This window comes from Mya arenaria, chromosome 6, assembly GCF_026914265.1.
Source record: "Mya arenaria isolate MELC-2E11 chromosome 6, ASM2691426v1".
Lineage (NCBI taxonomy): Eukaryota > Metazoa > Mollusca > Bivalvia > Myida > Myidae > Mya > Mya arenaria.
Genome location: NC_069127.1, coordinates 17,939,616 through 17,953,295, shown reverse-complemented (window position 1 = coordinate 17,953,295; position 13,680 = coordinate 17,939,616). Strand labels below are relative to the sequence as shown.

General features: G+C 33.3%; 1 pseudogene; it reads right to left on the bottom strand.

Moving 5' to 3' along the window:
• Nucleotides 1–6,661: 6,661 nt before the first annotated feature.
• On the bottom strand, nucleotides 6,662–13,352 carry LOC128237598 (uncharacterized; annotated as a pseudogene).
• Nucleotides 13,353–13,680: the final 328 nt, after the last annotated feature.

Sequence of the window (13,680 nt, the reverse complement as noted above, 5' to 3'; positions counted from 1 at the left end):
GTACTTCTAAATTGATGAAAAGTATTTCATTGAATTAAACAAGGGATTTACTGAGCAAAGCCGTTTAAATTATGCAGGTATTTCGTTGATAAAGTCTGTTAGTTAACAATGCCAATGATATATGCCGCATCGCCGAATATTGCTGTGAATGAAATGTCCGTTCAGTAAGTGCAACTAAATGAACATGATTTCCCTACAAATCCCAAGAGAACCGTTTACATTCATGTGAATAGTTTACTTATACAATTGTTAAAGAAATTTGCATTCAGACTATCCATTAAGTATTTACGATGTAAATTCAATTTACTTTCAGAGTACATATGCATCATCTGTCAGTTTTGTTGTATACTCAGGAACTCTTAGAAAGCAATTTATTATTGATGAATGTAGATCCCTGGCTAATATTTAAATCATATTCGTATTGTATACATTCTGCTTAAACATCAAGGTGATGGTATTGTGTTTCAATGGATTAGACATCGAATTAAAGTATATATCTGTAATTGATGATGATACTTTATCCTTTATGTTTCTTCTTAATTTTCACTCTATCATAATAAATATTGAAAGTATGTATTACAATACATACCCTTAGTTTAATTTTTATTTGCTTAATTGTTGAATAAGCAATTAATCTATAATGGTAAGCAAACTTTAAAGTTATTCTTTCTCTGCCACTCTTTAAAAGGACGACCCGTTCATATCCGGGAAGAGTTTATTAAATAACGTCATAAGAGGCTGGAATTGTTTTTTTCAGTTTATAGTATATATTTGTGAACGCTTTTTAACTTAAATAGAAACGCAAACACAACAATTAATTTAACTAATTACCAACAAAAAACATGTTGATAAAGATATTCGTGGCCTGCTGACGTTATTCAAACATTAACAAGTTTCAATTTATAAATATGCGGTGAGTTTCCGAAGATGTTCATTTGAAATTATTCTCCATTGCAGAGAAACCGTTCATTTAAGGAATGGAAGTTGAGGTGTAAACATTTGAACACTAACTAAACCCAATTACTCACATTCCATAATGAGCCTATGGTAAGAGAAAGGTAATAGCCGTTGATTTGTCATTAATACTAACTTGTTCCGCCTGTAATGGACTTCCCTGTCATTTGTATGTAAGGCCCTAGTCTTATGCCGTTTAAAACGAGTCTTTTGTGGACAACTGGGATTGTCCTTTAACTTTCGTTTTATTTCTATTATCCATTGAAGGGGGTCAAAGAGAGACAGGTACACTGTAAACAAATAAATCAAATTGAACACAATTGCAGAGGCAACTTAACTGTTTGAATCATCCCATGAAATAAATGTCAATTTGGAAAACAGATGTTCAAAGAATAAACTCTAAAACCGCATCGAAGTCTAGAGTAAAAAGAAAAAAGTTATACAATCTAGAACACGTTTTTAACTTTTTAAATACATTCTGCGTCTTGTTTCCAATGTCATTAATTCGAAAGGATTTTTCGAAGAACAAGAATCAAAGAGCTATCATGTCAAATTTTATTTGAGCTGGTCTAAAAATAAATAAGTTGAATCACTTTGCATCTTTTACAAAACTGAATGTTTATTGTTTATTGTTTATTCCTAGGAAATCAGGGTGTTTTTATAATTAAATATATCTTCGAAAAGTATTCTTTAACGCCAAGTTCAATGTGAGCTAATGAAATAGTCGTTTAGTTTCAAATGATTGCGAATTAGATTGAATTTGATGCATTGTAACACCTATTGTTAATTATTATATTCCTAAATTCACTTGATTGTCTGTTAGATTTAAAAGATAAATTCGAACGGAAAATGTGAGTGAGTACTAAGAATTAAAATGGATTTAAAAACAACCATGACTTTGGTTTCGTACGTGGTTTCGTGACTTTGGCCATCTAAAGTATTTTAATTGCTATATCGCCAGCCAAATCCGTCTCCTGACCTATCAACACTTCAGACATTGTCAAATGCAATTAGTTTGAGTGGATACTTGTTGTTGCCAATCGCATACACAGACACACTAATATGCATTAACACCATTGTTGAATAAACCGCACGCGTTGTATATAATTCATGTTATCAACTTATCTAGACACATACTACGATAGAATTTTGAACTATAACATATGTGGAGAAAAAGACCATGAACTTTCTTGTTCTTCCTGCTGTATTCTTTACAGACTTTTTATCCAGAGACAATGCTTATTTATTATTTATATATCTATTCCGTCAGAATTTCAATTGTATTGTTGCCATCTTTGCAACGACGCGAGTAACGTGTATGCTAGGAAGTGTTTCGTTTGGATATTTCCGAACATTATTGCTATACCACATGGACTTCTCCCTCAGGCGAATGTAAAATTTAACAAGTTTACAAGTTTACATATGAAAGTAAACAATATGGACTTCTCGAATTTATTACCTGTTGTTTTACGCACAATTCTTAACAGCAAGTCTTTATTGAAATTCTTAACAGCAAGTCTTTATTGATGCAACATACACATTATCCCATTTTTGTAGGCAATGCACTTTGCTGGCACCTCTCGTTGTCCTGATACTCAGAATAGATCAATTGGAAGTAATATTGTGGACAATATAATTTGATCAAAACAAAACACATACGTTTTGGACTTTTCGACTCCAATATTTATTAAATGACTTATTTGATATATTAGTTATTACCCTTTTAAAGAAGAATTTTAGTCCCTCTGTTCGTACCGCTTTCCAAAAAGAGTTTTGGGTGTTGACATATTTGAACTGCAAAATCTTGAACACGCCATCATGTATAGGGTTAAATGTTATTTATGGTAGATTGAATACTTTACTGAATTACTGCAACACATGAAAACACTAAAATGTGCAAATTCCCGAATCGTTGTGAGATTTTGCACACATATGAAACCACTGCCAGTTGATAACAGATTTCAATGATTCGTAATTTTCCAGGAAGCACGTGTAAACAAGTTTTTTTCAAAGCAAATATATTAGAGCGATTCTGTATCAAGATGTTTAACTCGTTAAATTTCGTTTTTAAGTGTCGTTTTCTTACCTTTGGTCAATTACAGAGTTTAAATTCGTTGAAAATATGGTATATATGATAACTTCGTTTTGCAAGTTTTAACACGATGATAATACATCAAATTACAAAAGATTTGAGGAAAAGGCATGCATCGTACAAATTGTATTGCATTGTCGTCTGTCGTAAATGCTTTACAACGGGCGAAAAAAAACATCTTCAAAACTTATTGTAAATAAGTCGTGTTTTATGTTTGTTTATAATATGATGACTTAATGTGTAACCTTCTTTAAATAAAGTTATTATTATTATTATTATTTTGTTATTAAAAGGGGCAGTTAATATTTCGGCTGATGTTCGCTTTCCTTGTGATATTGTATATAAATTTCAAACATAATGAAAATTGTCTGAGGAAAACAAAAAAATCATGAGCGTCGACGTCTTGATGGAATTGTACAAACCATTTGCAGATAAAACGAAATGAGTTTTGTTTAAATAGGTATATATAAGGTCTTTGTAATGTTTAACCACCCTTCATATGTACTTATACTTCGCAAAGCCTGTTAGACGTACTTAAACAATTCAAACGAAAACTATCAATAATTGTGTTCTCTCTAGTTAGGAATGCAGTAAGTATAAACACACACGTTTCTCATGTGCTCTGCAAATGAACCACCATGTACAAAAAAAGATTTCTCATCACTTACTGAATGTAAAAACTTAAACCATGTACTTTAGCGGTAAATTATTTCAAATCAGCAAACGGATTGTTGTTTCTTTAAGTGCAAATTTACCATCTTGTTTTTTTGCACCAATGATCAACAACAGTTCTAAACCTCATGCTGTTAAAATAACCTGTACTGTTTGTTTTGTATGTGTAAGTTATTAAACAGCGATTTTTATAATGTATTTTACTTATGGTAATACGATAAATATGCTGTGAAGTAAATTCGAAGTAATAAAATATGCAAACAGTCGGAGAGTCAATTAACCCTATCAAAATAAAATTCAGGAGAGAATTAAAGAAATAAGTAAGTTCATTTGAGTATGTTTATATCAAAGACAAACATCTAGTTCAACCTGCTTGCTACACAATATCAAATTGGAAAATGATAAAGTTTAAGAATGAAGAATAATCAGAAAACACCACTGGATAAGATAAAAAGTCTATAAAAAACGCTTTAATGTCAAAAACGATGAAAGCAAAAAAGACAGCCTGAGAGATAATTCGAATTTTCGACCTAAGCTTGACTATTGATGAAATCTCGCAGAGTGGAAAGTTGACTCTATACGCTAGATATTACTGGGCTTGTCACTGGAGTGTCCATTCAATTTAAAAAAGTTGTTGATATTCGAGTGTTTGCAATTCACAACAACATGTTTGTTGGCAACAAAGCTTTCTAGTGTACTGTTTGTATTCTTTTATTAAAAAAGGGAAGCAATAAAATCTAACTTTAAACTGTATAAAAAACGCAAAATTGGTTGTCTTTGTTTCGTCAACGAACGATATATGTGTAAACATGATTAACAACTGCCTCTTCTGCCTAAACACGAAATGAAGCTACTTGTAGACACTAGTTACAAATATATCATTTGCTGCTCTATCGGTATTGTATATTTTGAAAACATGCAGGCGAAAATGCAGAAGCTGTTTCTCTTCTTTTTACGGCTGAAATATAAGGCATTGTGAAAGAAAAAGTTAAAGATATAGAAACTCAGCAAGCCTCCGTGAATTTGTCGTCTGACATCGCCTCTGTCGTCACATCACCATGGTTCAAGCCTTGTTAGTATTAGCTCGTATCGTACTAGGCAAATAACCTGTCTTAGTCTATCCATCAAGAGTTGATTATATGTATTAACACAGCAAATTGCTTAAGACATTCGTTCTGCTTTTAATTTGATCTTAAAAACTTTACTCGAACACTTCACATAGGAATTTTCTCGACAGTTGAAATTATTTTTACAGCCGCTGTTTTGGAGATGTGAAAGACACAAAGCGATTTGCTTTAGTAGGATAGCAATACCCCTGGTCGAAATGAAATGTGAATGTATTTTACATATATTAAAGGGACTGTGTCACAGACTTGCACCAATTTTTTTTCCTGTAATGAATCCCAGGACAATTATCTAATAGAATGTGTTACGCTTTGATATCATAATTTTTTTTAAAAAAAGCACCAAAATGTAAACAAAAAGTTGTGTCGGAGACCGGGTTCGAACCCGCGTCGCCAAAATTGAAGTCCAGCGTCTTACTCACTGAGCTGCAAAGGCTTATACTAATCGGGTGACATAATTAAGCTATACACCTACCTCGGTAATATCACTTGATAACACCGACTAGCCAATCACGCATAAGGAATGAATTATACCTTGTAGACATACCCAGTAAAAAAAAATAATGGAAAAATACGAAATAACTGCTAAACTTAAATAAATTGTAAACTATGTGGTACTTCAGTTAGTAAGTTTCAATGCATTGTACACATTGATGCCAAGTTTATATCAGTTTTCGACAATTTTCTTTTTTTCTCGCTATTTTATCATACGTGAGACAGCCCCTTTAAGATAGACATGCTTCTATTACTGTATTAAACATTATATTCGGATTCAAAACAGGAATTACAAATGCTTTAGAAATATCAACTTCTTAATGAAATACAATATGGCAAGGTAATCCTTCAGATACATACATATAGTTTGAAAAGAGTTGTTTGGGTATGGTTGACACTTTTGATTTTGATACAGTGATAAGCGCGATAATGTTAACGCATTCTAGCATTAATGTTCTTCGCCTCCTAGCAACAGGTTTTCACGTGTCCCAGCAACGATGTTCCACACAATCTAGGAACAATGGTCTACGATGAGAAGGTCAAGCTCAAAACAAGCTAGAAATATATATAATGACTACACTATAAATCTTGTATTGTCTTATATATGATGATTTGTTTATAACAAGTTTTACGACATTTGACATCATGCGTGTATAGATAATGACAGTAGGATCTATGTAGCCGACTGCAGTAAGAGTCTTATTGATACTTATTACATGTCATAAAATCACGCAAAGGCAATGACAGACAGTGGGAAAACGATACGAAAAAGTGATAAATGTCGATTTTCGCAATTCGAAAATTGCTTATTATGAATACGTGTCTATGATTAATAAATACTGTGTACTTGATGTGAATATCTGGATAATGCGTGACATACGGTACCATATTCATGAGCTTATTGCAAACATCAGCAAAAACATTCCATCCTTTGAGGAAAGAGGTATAAACATAAGTCCTCATTTTATACTTATTATGGATGTAATATATGTTTGCTTAATGCATTCTTATACAATAAATATTGTTTAAACCCAACATGCTCAACTACTATACAGTTTTAATGTCAATGAAACTTCTGATTCATTGAGTTTGTTCACGACTGTATCAATAAAAATAGATTCTGAAAAGATATTCAAAAACACGCAATAAAGCCTAAAAAGGAATTTACAATAATGCTAGCGCCCTCTAGCAATTTATTCAAAAAATGAAAAGGTTATGTGTCCCTGTGCGTTGTTATTTAAGGTTAATGCAACATTGCCCGTTATTCTATCAATCGATCTTTCTTTGGTTAACAGAACTATGTGAAAAGTTTTTATTCATGTCCTTATATGGTAGATCTTCTTAACAGGAGGGTAGAAACCAGAAGGGTTTTGTTGCCGAACATCCCCTTTGCCAGAAATATGCTCTGGGTTATGTTCAGGCCGTATCCGGGGGCCCAGAATCCAGACTGAAATATGAAATTTACTACAATTAACATATTTCTAAATATAGGTTCGATGTCTGACGTTTTCCAAATCTATGTCTGTTGTTCAGGTTCAAACACAGCCGAAGGATTTGTTTAAATTTGTTTCAAAATTGCAGTTACATTTTATCTCATACACATTCGGACATCGCATATGTTTTCAGTATTCATATATGTTATACTGACTTTATCGAAGTTTTAAATAATTACCATGGGATATCACATAATTATGGTTGATCGGTGGTTGCATAATTGGCAAAGTATGATCAATTGACAAATTGTGGCTTGAGGATTGGTCACGAACAATGGAACTGACCATGACACTGGCACGGTAAAACAGTTGTTTGTATGTTTACAAGTAAGGTAGTCATACTACTGAAAGACACGATGCTGTTGGGAATTTCCTACCATATTGCTAATATTTATATGAAAAGCTACTGAAACAGGCTATAGCCAGAAGCTTAAAGTGACACTCTTATTCAAAATCATTACATACAAATGTATAACAAACATCAGTTTTGACTGATAAACCTTTATCTACTTACTAAATAATTCACTTATGGAAAATATTAATAACCTTTAACAAGATTGTAATCGTGTATTTAAAAGCAGAAAGCGCAAAAATATTAAATGATTGGTTAATGCTAAAATATTTACTGTGGTCTGCTAAAGTCTCATAAGGTAGAAATACTGTGTTTTATGCTCATTTCCTTCTATTTAAACACGGCATCCTTCATAAGAACCATTGTTTTCGACAATAATTCATCCTTTTTGGACTATTGAAACAATATTATTAAATGTGGTAAATCTAATTTTGGAGTAAGAGTGTATCTTTAAACTTAAACCAGCTAATTTTCTTAATCTTGTCTCTACGCACCCTCCTCAATCCTTCCTCTCCCAGCTTAAAGTTCAGTCGCCTAAGCAAAATGGTCCAGTTAAACCCGTGATGTGAATCTTTAGGAACAAACATTTATTTGGCATTGCTTAAAAATCAAGATGGTTTATGTAAGTAGTCAATGAACTATTTCTTCATAACCCACCACTATCGTTAATTTTAAGCAAAAACTGAAATATGCGAGCATTTCATTTTAACCATTATAAAACTGAAAAGGTCTAGTATGTTAATAAAGTTTTAGTTCTTAAATAAAACAATAACATTCTGCTCAAGAATACAAGTTATGTATAAAAATGGTTGTTGATACAAGTAGATTTAACTCCGCAAGGCATTGTGAAAATATAATATAAATATTCAAATACATTTAATCAAGGCGATATATAAATCGCTTACATTATTTATATAGTTGTACAGCTGTTTCCCTTCCGTCCATGGATTAATGTCATCACATGTGGTATTTGCTGACGTCACAAATTGAAAGCGTTCCATTTACACCAGGGTGTGCGTAAGTAAATACACGGGGTCAAATATTAATGCACATTGGTATGGAAAAAAGCATTACCTTGGCTATATTGATATTGTTAATGAGATTTCAAAACAAAAGTTTATGATTTGCTGTCGATGATGAAAGGCCCGGTGCATACAATCAGAAATGTTAATCAAGCTGGTAACCAAAACATTCCAAATCATAAGAAAAATTTATTTCCAAAATAGAAAACACGTCATACAATCGTGTCCATGTATTTTTACAAGGAGGTACTGCCGCCGATAAAAAATCAATATAACGTTCAGTTATCGCTATGATATATATTTTTTTAAAACACTTACTGGTAATGATGTGCCATTTAAAATGGGAAGTAGCGTGTTCTCTTGGGAGAGTTCCATAACAAACAAAATATTTTTCGTAAACTTTTCAGTCATATGAAGTAGTCTAAAACCGGTGAGATTCACGAAATTGTGTCTGTTATCCTCCAAGTCTAATAGCTCCATGTCCTGAAGTGAAAGCGTTTAATGTTATTATTATGACTCGAAGCACACACGTAATGAGCATTAATGATAATGATGGGAAGTTGTCTACAGACAGTTATTCATATGTCAAAGCAAATTTGATGAATTTTATTTTCATTTGAGTTCTGCTTGTCGCGTAGAACAAGACGCATATTTGAGATATTGCAGTTCATTCAGGGGTCTAAACAGACTGCGTAAGTTATTTTGATTCAATGAAATACAATTTGTTACGAAAAGTTAATAAAAAACCCTATTGTATAGGAATATGGGATAAAATAAAAATTGTCTGAACACAAGTATGAAATAAATTAGTATGTGATAGCATGGTTGACTGTGTTCAGAGATGAGTAAACTGTCTCGAAACATACAAATACATACTAACAAATATATTATGCATCTTGCAGCTCCTAAGACATAACTATTTTAAAAGATTATTTCGAAGGGCTTCAATGGCCAATTATTATTATGCTGATTCTATTGTTGATACATGTAGTTTTATATACTGAATACCCTGCTGCTTTGTACACTTAATGTTGCTGCAGCGTCTGGTTCTTGCTATCATACATCATTATTAAATTAATATAACAACATGAAACAACAACACCTGCTTTTATATATATTCTGTTTTTGTGTTTTTCAGTCTGTGGCCAAGTGGCCCGTGAATGTTGCAGAGTACGGAGAAAAATTGGCTAATCGACAGATACTTGAAAGATCTTTATTTCTATTAGAGGCGCATTTTATAATTATTCCGGATAAAATCAGAGCATGTGAAACATGTAGATATTTTGTTATTTTTGACCAGAAAATACATGTGCTTAAAACAAATATGACAATCTTCGTCAAACAATACACAATTTAAATCAATATATATGCAAAAAGCTACAGAAACATGCTCAGTAGCAAAAAGTTTAAACATAAACCCGGTTTAGTGGCAATGGGCAACGCCACTTGTCCAGGAAATATTTTAGTTTACTTGTCAAAGGCTCACTTAGTAACAATGTTCCTGAATTAATTTACTAAACGTGTGTAATATATGACGATAAGAGACATATCCTTTTTATATCTATCAAAAAAGCAAACAATTGTGTTTATTTTGTATGTATTTTCAGATCCACATTCTGTATCATTTTCATGTTTCAAATGGCCGTTTGCTATGTGTTTGACTTAAAGTGAGGTCGTAATTACCAAATTGTTTATGACAATGTGATGGTATGAATCAATTATGCCTTCTTGAAGTGCCTGTAAAGTAGATTAGATCTGAAACAACGCTGGTGTAGACACTCTGTACAGTTTTGCCAGAATTGTGTAGAAAATTTTGGCCCCTTGGCACTTGCCAATATACAGATGTTGGTTATGTTGCGATGATAACATATGATGTTCAAAGATTAATCATCTAGGTAAGATGCAAAGAACAATACCATTTTGATATTTAAGTTGAATACGACTTTGTTACTTGTATAAGTTCCAGGGAAGGGCTATCTTTTGAAGAAGATTTGAATTCATTTCTGATGATAATATGCTATTAATAATAGTTTACCAACACGAAGGAATATTATGACATGTGTGTATATTCAAATGTATCGAACCATTTTCAGAAACAGAGCCGTTTCTGGGATGTCGAGTTCAACAATGGTGTGACGCCAGTGTTTTTTTGGCCTCCTTCAGGATCGCCCTCATGTTGATATGATCCGCTTGCCGGAAAATAACGGACATGACGGAAGTAGCATTGCTTTAAATAAGTAATGATTGCACCTTCAAAAGACTTGCAGGGTAGATATTTTTTTTTAATTTAGAAGAACGGTCCAACAATACAGTGAAACGTTCTGAAATAAACCCCGCTTTGCTTAAGAGTAATGCAATGATAGACACACATCTCATACATTGATAGTATAAAAAATATTTAAACATTTGGGTTTGTGCTTGAATTTAGAAGAACGTTCCAACAATAATGTGAAACGTTCTGTAATAAACCCCGCAACAATGCAATTGAATATAATACAACTGCTAGGCCTAAAAGTACTGCAATGATCAGGAGGGATCCAGTAATTGACGTTAGAAGGAGCGTAACTTAGGGGGGCAACCGTTTTAGATACGATCCTAAATCATAACCGAAAGTAAACGGCAAACAATATTTTTGGGGGTTTGAGATTACTCCCTTCAGAAAATTTAAACAATTTGTAATCGGAAATGGTGCATTTTAACGTATTTTACTACTTTTGTTTTCCCATATTGAAATAAAAAATGTATTTGTCCGATTTTTGATGGGGCGCGCGCTGGTTGCGCCCCCACTCATACCGCTAGTGATGATAGTCACACATCTCATTGAATTATAACGAATACCTGTACGCCGATTATATATATAGCAGAACAATAAATCAATTATTCATCTATAGGTTCGGCGATGCATGCATTTAATTTTGTTAACGTTTTAAACGTGTACACATGAGCATGTGAGTTTTGAAATCAGCACTCCTTAGGCGAGATGTTGAGACGCTGGATATACATTGATGGAAAAAGAGGATAGCAGGATGGCGTTGGAGTCTACACGGTTTTCGATATGTTGGACGTGGAGGTTTGAGTAGGCTGAGCCGGCAAATGTCGCCACATCCGGGTTAACCAGCCCAAACGTACACATGGTAGACAGGGCGAGTTGTTCACAGACCGGAATGGTGAATAATATAAATAATATCTAAATACACACTCCAACGAATATTTCTAATATTTCTAATTGATGTATTCAAATTTGTAAATAAAAATAGTCGTAACAGAGCAGATTTTATATAGCAACATAAGCAATAAATCACATTTATAAAATCATATATGAAAGTAATTTGTTTTTCTTAGAAAGTATTATTCGCATACTGTTTCGTCCTGTGAACGATGCAATGGAATCTACCTAAAAACCGCCAATGGGCACTGATCTCACTGCGATCTTGTATAATGGGACAATGAACAAAGGCCACAGTTAAACAGACGCACAAACACAATGTTGTAGGCTGAGGAGACACACATGACACAAGCCACACTATTGTATACTGAATGACACAATCACTAAATAAAAGATACATCTGCAAAAACGACGACATTTTACGCCGAATAACCTTGACACTCGAAACGAGACAAACAATGCATAGGTCATTAGACAAATTGTACGCTGATTAATAAGCATTTATATCAATAGATCCCTTTCTGAGTGCATATCACTGCTATACCGTGTTAAAACACGCTAGAATGTAATTGCCGTTCAGACAACCTCCTGATTAACTTTGACCTTTTTCTACGTTCACAGAATGGCAAGAATTTGCAGTTTTACCTAAACGAACTCGTAAAACTGTATATTGGTCTTTTTTCGGCTAATAATGAACGATTTGTTGCTCTTATGATGATGTTCTGTCAGTATGTCAATGTTGTGTGTTTAGAAGTATTCCTTGAACCAATATTTACATTGATAACTTATTAACAATTACTTCAACCCTCATTTATCCTATTGCATGTTCATCTCTAGCAGATTCGGTCAATGGCAGACCGCAAACCATATTATGTTACGCAGCTGTTATAAAGCATAATACTAATACTAAACACTTGCTTTATTTCCCGAATAAATGGTTTGTTTTTTGTCCATTCTGATTAATATTTATGCAAAAAGCTACAGAAACATGTTCAGTGGAGTAATTGCAAAATTTATGATCGTGATCACATTATTCCAGTCTATCTGACGTGCCGTTCCAGTCCCATCTGTGGTTGGTCTTTTTATGATATATGGCCTGATATAGTCCTTTGTTTCTGTAGTTTGTCATATCAATACTAAATTGCAATGCATGCAATGTACAGTTCAAATTACAGAAAGTGTATAAGTGTAAGAAACCCCATTTGAGTATAAAGGCAATTGTGTACCTATCTTAGAAGCTTCAAATCTGTTTGCGATGGGTATACGCTGAATGTCGTAGACGAGTTCGACGTGACGTGGACGTTTCAGTTCGTTGCTTACGCGATAGACGGAGTACTTGAAAGCGTTTATTACGTTCTCGGGCTCGTCATCCCCGAACAGCCCACCTGCACGTGAAAGAATAGCGCATGTTGGTATAAAATAACGGGATATTAAATTGGGGAACTGGGAAACTTTTAAATTGAAAACTATACCACTTAGTCTAGATTGTATCTGTGTTTGTTTTTGTTTACAAGCCATTCAAACAAGGTGTCATTCTAGATGAAAACAATACAAATAAATCAATTTCATTTTATTTACGTAAGTTGTTTATTAGATGTATTCGAAGAACGAATGACAATAAACACACCAGTACCAATACATGTGTTGTTGTTATTTTAAATAGTAACCCAGCATATTTGTTTATAATATTTTATTTTAAATTATAATGTCTCAAATGTATTCAACATGGTGCACACATACCAACTTGTCACTTTGAAACTACGAAACTCTTTATATTCATTGTAAACAATAATGTTCAGCAAAGCAAACAACGCGAAAAATCCAAAGGTTGCGCTTTTGAAGACAGCCAATGTAAGGTCTCTCCTGTCTTTTGACATCACGCCTGCAGGCTGAGGAACATGACGACTTGTTCGCAAACCTTTGTTTAACCCATATTCCAGTGTTCTCGCAAAAAACGTTTCAAACAGCTGTACGACTGTCATTTAGCAGTTATTTAATAACGTACGGCACTATATATCCGTGGCCTAAGTATATATATATATAGTTGATCGAACAAATGTGCACATTTTGATGTACAAATATACCATCGATGTTGACGATTAGATGCTATTCTAATTTGATATCAAAATGTCTTCCTGGACATAAACCTACAATTTACAGCATTATGTTGTTTTCTTTCATTTCTATTTTGAACACCGGAAATAAGACTCCAAAGAAAAGCCATTAACATATTTTTATAATTCTTCCGCGGGACAAGATCACATTTACAAATGAGGACTTTGACCATTCTAAGAATGAAATGTCTCAAAG